This window comes from Eleginops maclovinus, chromosome 7 (genome assembly GCF_036324505.1).
Source record: "Eleginops maclovinus isolate JMC-PN-2008 ecotype Puerto Natales chromosome 7, JC_Emac_rtc_rv5, whole genome shotgun sequence".
NCBI lineage: Eukaryota > Metazoa > Chordata > Actinopteri > Perciformes > Eleginopidae > Eleginops > Eleginops maclovinus.
In genome coordinates this window covers 2,990,706-2,998,771 of record NC_086355.1, presented here as the reverse complement: position 1 = coordinate 2,998,771, position 8,066 = coordinate 2,990,706, and the positions used below count along the sequence as shown (strand labels likewise).

General features: G+C 42.7%; 1 protein-coding gene across 5 annotated transcripts in view; it reads left to right on the top strand.

The window, feature by feature from the left end:
• Window positions 1–361: 361 nt before the first annotated feature.
• Window positions 362–8,066, top strand: part of sema5ba (sema domain, seven thrombospondin repeats (type 1 and type 1-like), transmembrane domain (TM) and short cytoplasmic domain, (semaphorin) 5Ba) — a 160,115-nt gene continuing 152,410 nt past the window's right edge. For all 5 annotated transcript variants that reach the window (XM_063887162.1, XM_063887161.1, XM_063887160.1 and 2 more), the window contains exon 1: window positions 362–549. The gene's annotated coding sequence lies outside the window, so the exon portion shown is untranslated. The remainder of the gene's footprint in view (window positions 550–8,066) is intronic.

The following is an 8,066-nucleotide window of genomic DNA, read 5'->3' as shown; positions in this document are numbered from 1 at the left end:
CCTATGTGTTTACTGTTTGAGTTTCATTGAACAACACAGTAAACACTTCAATGCCCAGTGGAGTTGTATTGCCAGGTAACCCGCGGAGTCCCAGACAGCAACCTGCAGGAAAAAGCTTTTCCCAGCAGCCTCTCTGTCTCCCAGGTCCACGCTGTGATTCACTCTCAAACGCTGCCTGCTTCAGCTCGGGACGGACGCGTTGTTGCGACACTCTTCCAGCTCTCCGGGGGTGTCGAAGCGCACTTCCTTCCCGTTGCGATTTCAAATCTTTCCCGTACTATCCCCCCCTTATTCCCCCCCACCCCCACTCACCAACCTCCCCCGGCCCCCCCCCCCCCCCCCCTCACAACTCCCCTCTACCCGGTGGTATCGTCCGACTCTTGCGGAGAGAGAGAGCGCAGTTGTCGGCTGCAGGTCGCCGGAGAGGGACGCACCACATCGGCTGAGGACGTAGCACTAGAACCCGTCTCGGTTCCGTCTCTACTGTTTCTATCTGTGTATCTGCCTGGCATTTGTCATCAACTTGGGGAATTAAAAATATCTTCCAAGGTAAGAGGAAACCCACTTTTTTGTCTTTCTTTTCTTTGGAAAAATAACTGGTAGAAAAACACTTTTTTAAGCTGTGTTGTTGTGCACCCTGTATCCAGATTTAGATTTACAGGCAGAATGGATTGAGTTCATATTTGGATTAAAAATAAAAAATGGACACAATAGCCTGCTTAAGCTGGAGTAACCTGCTTAGAAAATAAAAAATATATCCCTCTATCAATAATGGATTTTCTAAGCTGTGTTCACCACGCTGTGGGGTCCGTTTTTCTCTGGATCATTTTCTATCAAGGTTTGAGCATTGTGGCGGTTTCCCTTTATTCTAAGCCTTTAACACTTTTCTGCCCACTTTAACTGTTTGAGGCGAGGTGTTTTGTCCGTTGATAGCATGTGTTATTCAGAGCAGTAAGCGGGGTCCTTTATGCCAAGCCAGTTTTACTTTCCACTCACGTTTCATCCCAGGATCAGAGGAGCGTTTGTGGGCTGCAGGATCAGCCTGTGCAGCCACATTAGACGGTCTCAAACTTACTTTGTGCTGCACTGTAGTCCCGACACAGACCAGATGCAAACCTCAAAAATAATCCTATGGGGAAACTTGATTGACATACTCTCTCGGGAAAGTGGAATGTCTAAGTGCTGTGCGTCTCGCTTGCATTGTTTTTCCTCAAATTGTCTCTTTTTTGTTCGAAGTAGCAACCTATTTTGAGCTCAAACTTACCATCTACTTGTCTTTTTTCCTAAATTAGCTTGAGCATACTGTCGTCCTTCTTAAGACTGCCCATAATGACCTCATTGCTTATCAATTCCAATTAGCACATTGCCTTTTTACGCGCGGAATGTGCACCCTTTGCGCACATTCAGGGGGTGATTTCAATTCATGTATTCTTTCCAAATCCCAGCAAACCTTCGTGGGACTAATTCTGCATGAAAACACTTCAATTCACCCCAGAAAGTCATTATTCATGAGCCTGTCACATGGATGAATTGCTTGTCCATTTTCTCCCCCGAAACATAGCCTTCACAGATCTGTTTTATTCTGCGTTCTGAAGATGGATGAGAAAGCTGGGGATGTCTCACAAATAAATACAGTGTTTTAAAATGAGACAATGTCCTTCCTACATGTGTTTAAGTTGATTATTCTGGAGTGCATTGTTGGGTCGGTGTTGCAAGGCGACAGAGGGCAGTGTTGAGCAGCTCTGTGCGGCTGTGAGAACACCTTGCCAGGTGAAGTGTTCTGCATGTATCTGCTGTATCCCCGCACAGGAAGAGTTATGTGTTCTGTATCCTGGAGCAAAGGTGCAGCACTCATCACGCTTTCACACATTTACACTTATGGGAACATTGCTTTAATGGAGTTTTGCTTGTGTTGCCGTTCTTTTTTTCCTTGCTTGATTAAATGTCAAGCACTTGTGAACAACAGGGAACAGCTCTCAGAGACAGTTAGTCCATGGCTGGAAATGAAGGCTTGAATATCACATTCACTTTTCAATTAATCAAAACCTTTTTCCTCTTGAAAAAGCCCTTTTTGTGTGTGTGTGTGTGTGTGTGTGTGTGTGTGTGTGTGTGTGTGTGTGTGTGTTGGCACCAGAGTAACCAGCACAGCCACTGGGGCTTTTAAAAGCTTCACTTGTTTTTTAATGTGTTACATTTTATTGAGCCTCAGTGGTTCAGTGTATTCAACAGCATCAATGAAGAGCCCTGTATTATTCATTAACACTCAAATGGCTCTCAGATGCAAATGAGAATGGCTGGTTTGAGTTTAGGGAAAACATGGATATAATGCATTTTCTGTGGAGCTCTACTTAATTCTTTTTGTTTCAATCCACTCTCCTTCTCTTTGTTGTGGGCAGAACACATTTATATAGCAGCTCCCAAATAATTTCATAACTCTAAATAATGATCCAAGCACTTGCTTCAGTATTATCCCTCCAGTGGAAGAAGTAATACAACACAGCATGCATTCTCCCTGTGTGGAATTGAAAACGATTTTTATTTCCCTCATTCATCGAATACCTCATTCATATTTTGATTGATATTCTTCCATTCTCACGTGTTTCATCGGGCCCACATGCTTGTCTTACGGATGATTAACACTTTTGTTATTTCGAGAGCTGTTTTAGTACCCTGGGTCAGTCTTTTCAAATGGAAATCAGGTTTTCATCTTTGATGAACTTATGAGTGCTCTTGACAGGTCCTGGTGGGGGGGTGGGGTCTGGACCAGCAGAGCGAAAGAGATCTGAAACAAAACTGTATTGACGACACCCCCCCCCCCCCCTCTCAAAACACCTCACTTTCCCTTATTTCCCTCTGCCTCTCCTGCATGTCCTTGTAGTTACAATATGAGAAAGTGGTTTTGATTATCCTCGGGGATCTGTCCGTGGCATCTGATGTCGACATTAATAATTCATTTTCATTAACTAATATGATGTGGAGTAGATGAGCTGACAGCTTCTTCATCAACATTTTAATGATGCATATTTAACTGTGCCGTGTGGATTATATCTGCTGGCGGGAATTATTCAAGAGGGGACAAACGGATATGAAAGTTTAATGTCTGGAGAACTTGATCCCTCCCGCTCGTCCATCCGATATTACCTTTCTTAGAAAAAGGAAAACAAAGCCATGTTCAATATAGACTGACCTCCACCTGTGTGTGTGTGTGTGTGTGTGTGTGTGTGTGTGTGTGTGTGTGTGTGTGTGTGTGTGTGTGTGTGTGTGTGTGTGTCTAAAGAGATAACAGACAGAGGCAGATAAGAAATATGATTCAGTCTGGATTGAGGTCACACTCTTCTACCTTCACATGCCTTCAGATCCATAAAACTAGAAAATCAGTTTTAAAGAAACCTATTCTTTCCAAATCCGAGCAAACGTTTGTGGGACTACAGTAATTCTCCATTTCTATCCGAAAGATAGATTCTGAGGATGGGTGAGAGTCCAGGAGACAGTTGGGGATGTCAGACAAATAAATACTGTGTTGTAAAAATGGGACAATATCCTTTTTGGCGTGTGTTGATTATTCTGAAGTCCGTCCGATTCTAGGAAGTGCAAAACAAAGCCATGTTCACTATAGTGTGACCTGTGTGTGTGTGTGTGTGGGGGGGGGGGTTTAAAGCGACGGATAACAAATATGATTCAGTCTGGATTAAGGTCACATTCTTCGTACGGTTACGCTGAGCTTAAACAAGAGCTTAAAAAAGCTTCAACTTAATATTGTTGCTCTCCACTCACCTGATACAGCTGTGTGAAAGCTGTTGACACATGTAGTCAGTGTTTCAGCTTCCTCAGAGACACCCTTCACATGTCTCCAGCTCCTTACAACTAGAAAATCTGGGGAAAAAAAGAATCCTTTTTCACAGAGCTGACGGAGTGTTTTGTTATTTCAAGGTGCTGCTTTTCATCGACCAAAACCAAGACGGAAAGCGACAACTTGTACAGCGAGACATTTTCCTATCTGTCATTCAGCTGTTTGGCTTTTCACCCACGTCAAACAAGCACTCACAGGAACCAGACCTCTGGTTTATTTATGCGCCGTAACACCCCATGCTCTTTTTCTCAAATCGTTCTTGAAAGCGGCCTCGACAAAAGATGCATTTCCACGCTTTAAAAACCTCCAGAAAAAGATGCTCTGAGAACAGCTGGCCGGAAAATAACATGGCTCTGCCTCATGCACACAGTTGTATTGGTGAGTGTAGTTCTGAAACAAGTATTGAATCAATATTTTAGATGATAAGTTATCATTGAGGGCTTTTATGATGCAACACTGTCTGTTAACTCTGGGGATTTGCTGCTTATTCTCTGTTTGATATGATTATTAATGGAATATACTTAGCTTATGGACTGTCAAACTGAACAAAGAGTGTGAAAATGTCACCAGGAACTTACTTAGAATGAACAATTAAAAGTAATTTCAATATAAAAAAACAGAAAGGATGCTCTGAGAGTGCTACAGCAGGGACGTGCTCTGCCGGTCTTGTTTTTGCCTGGTATGTGAGAGTGAAGCGGGGAGATTTTAGACTTTTAAAGTGGCCTTCTCGAGCAGGATTCACATGGTAATTAGGTCAGGGCACGCTGAGGAAAAACAAAGCTGTCCACATGCAGAGAGAGCAGAAAACATGCCGCGTTTTTGTCAAGATGTTTTCAAGGAGAGTACAGATGCTTGTGGCTCCCCATTCAGAGGATATGTCTATATGCTCCACGTTATGTCGACAGGTTTGTGGGGCTGAGGCTCATTGTGGCAGCCCTGTCACAGTGCTCTTTATACCCAGAATACAAAGCCCTGCTGCCTTGTCACCTGATTGTGATTATTCTGTCCTATAGCGCTGAAAGGGATGTTGCAATTTTCCGTTCAGTCTCTGACGTCTGATTGAGGTCCTGCACCCGAGTGCGTTTTATTTCAAATGAAATCATTCCTCAGCTTTTTGACGTCTTCTGCACAAACATACACATTTTATTGGGGCTTGCCTTTCTTTTTTTGAGACTTCTGTGACCAATTTCAGCACCATCTGCAGCTTGACTGATCCAACCCTAAAGAGAATATGCCTTTGACTTTAGTTCAGTGCTTTATAAAAACAGCTGATTTCTATCCCAGACGTACATACAAATGTATGGCTGCTGTCCTTATGATTACAGGAGATTCAGGAGGTTCCTTTTTGAAACAGCAGTAGAAAAGTCAGGCCCAAGAAAATGTTATAAAAATGGTCAGATTTGGTATGTTGAACACTTCCAGAGGGACCAACTCAAATATCATTATGTGCTGAGAGATGAGACCTCATTTTGAGTCCATTATAGTTATATACTTTTCCTAGGAGCGAAAGTAAGGACATCATATCATCTTCGACTAGCAGCAGTACTCGGTGTTCTGATTGCTAGACCTAATCGAGAGACAGCCGGTCCATATCTGTGAAGTCTTCCCCATTTCATGTAATATTTCAGACCAATATTCTTCAGTTTGACCAGAGGCAACGGGTCAGGTGGTAGTTCAGTCTTTTGTTCAGGTTGCGTGTGATAAGCAGACGAGTTGAGCCTCTGGATGCAAATGAATAATTTCACGATGTCTGTCTGGGTCCCTTCAGCCTCCCCAAGAAGTCATTGTTTCTGAGCGCAGGGTGCACTATGTGTGTGTCTGTAACCTGGCCTCTGTCTGCCTCAACACACAACCTCATCATGTGTGAAATGCGATACGGCTGCAGCGGCCCTGCACTCTTGTCTGCAGCCGTGCTAATTAATGCTTGACGCGACCCAACAGTCTCAATTTGTCCCGGGAATGTTATCATCGTTGTTCGCCCTCCCCTTTTCCTGTGTTGTTATTACTGTACCTCGAACAGGGTGAGCAGAGATTAGGGGCGAGCTGTCTGTCAAGCAGGAGTATAGAGACACATGATACACAAATATAGGAATTTCTAATGTTTGTAATTGAGGCTTTTTTATGCAATATTGTCAAACATTTGCTGTTTCTAGCCTCTTAAATCTGAGGATTTGCTGCATTTCCTCTGTTTTATGTGATTATAAATAGAATATCTTTCATTTTTGGACTGTCAAACTGAATAACCAGTATTGAAATGTACTTACACGAAACAGTTAATCAATTGAATTGTGGTCTTACATTATCCCAAATGTCTCCAACAATTTCCAAACCTATAGAAATTGGTATTTTTATTTCAATGTGACAGTGCTTCTCACTTGCACATGCTTCGACAATGTGTTTTTCTGCCAGAAGCTCTCATAAATTCACATTTCTACCCATTTAAAGCCACATTTTAATGATAAATATGAAGGATTTCACTCATTGGATGTCTGGATGATATGTTATCAGAGCGAAGGTTAGTATTAGACGAACGGTGGTGGAGAAAAACAACTCCCACAATCCCACGCTTCTTCAAAACGATACTAAACTCCATCTTTTCTTATTGTTTTCAATCAGAAAGCCTTAGTGGCAGAAAGTGGCATATTATGCGTGTTTGGATGAAATTAAAATGCTCATTTATTGCAGCCCTGGTTTGGTTAAAGTGCTGAAATCATCCTGAGAAAGTCCCACTGCTTTCCTCCTCTATTGCTCATTTGAAGGACATTTTTCTGAACTGAAGGTGTTTTTCTTAAGGCGTCAAAGCATTCAGTATTTCCCTTGCTCTCACTCACTCTCATTGTTATCCCCGGTGGTATTAGAAGAAGTGTAAGCATGCGCTCATACCTGCCTGTGCGCATGCGTGCATGTCTGAGCAATTTGATTTTTCTCTTTGTATGTGTGTGAAGCGGACGTGAAGGCATGTGCCTTTTCTCTCCTCTGTTCAAGGTCTGAGCAGGGCGAGAATGAAAGGGGCGCAAGAGGAGGAGAAAGTGCTCCCACAGTTGATTTGGCCATTGTGGGGGGAGGAACACTATTCCTATTGATGCTCTGGACGCATGGCTGAAACCCCTAGAAGCTTTAGGAAGAGAGCTCATTCAAGGCTCGATGTGACCCGGAGGACTGGGTTGGAAGATGGGTGTTGAGCCCATTGTGGGGACGGTGGGAACATTGTCCCTTGCTCTGCTGCTTTAGAAGCACTCTGAACCCCGGGCCCTGAGTGGGGTGGGCTCTCAGGTTGTCTTTAGCTTTTAAAAGACGCTGGAGAGGTCTCTTATGTGAGAGGTGGCGTGAGTTTAGAAAGTTTTCAAAGAGATCTGAGAGAATGTTTTCCTAGAGGCTCTCATCTGAGCAGCTATTATGATTTTATTCCTCTACATAATAGAGATGTGTTTCAATATAATACCAATATCCTCTTATGAGACAGATAAATGATGAACTGGTTTTCTATCTAGTGCCTTCCTGGTTCTTATTTGTCCCCCAAAGACCTTGAAAACCAGGTATTTGGACTAAAATATACCTTGACACATCATTGTATTCAAGATTCAAAAGCGTTATTGTTATATGCACAACAGTAACGCCGTAGTTATTCAACACAACAATAAACTTAATGCATAAAAAGAAATAAAATAGTGCAAGGGACATGAGTAAAATGCATGAATCAGGAAACAATACACGTGCAAAATGTAATGAGATGAGACAGAAAGTCAATTAAATACTGTGCAGTGTAAAACATATATGATACATTGACAATGCAAAGTGTAAACTGTGCATTTACTTACACCAAACACAAGTAAATCACGTCGATAGGTATGTTAGAAGTCTTATTCTGATATAAAAGTGATGCATAAACATGTTGTTTACTGCACTGAGTGTTGTTGTGTACATTTGCGTTGAATCCTCAGCTTTCCTCTCAAGGATCTCTACTCTGAAAAGCTTCATTGTGCACTCCTTTTTAAAGAGACCCTCCTAATGGAATAAGGCTCATTTTCCCCTGCCGTACCCTCCAAAAGTGTTATTTCTTCCAAATGGAGTCACAGGGCGAGAGCTTCTTGAGTCTGTGCTCCGGGAAGTAATAGGTTTGCAGTAAGCCTGCCAAACAAGGCCTGGATTAGCAGCACACAGGCAGCGGCTGCCGTGCTATTAATCTGCCGGTGGATTTTCACGGTGACAGGAGAAA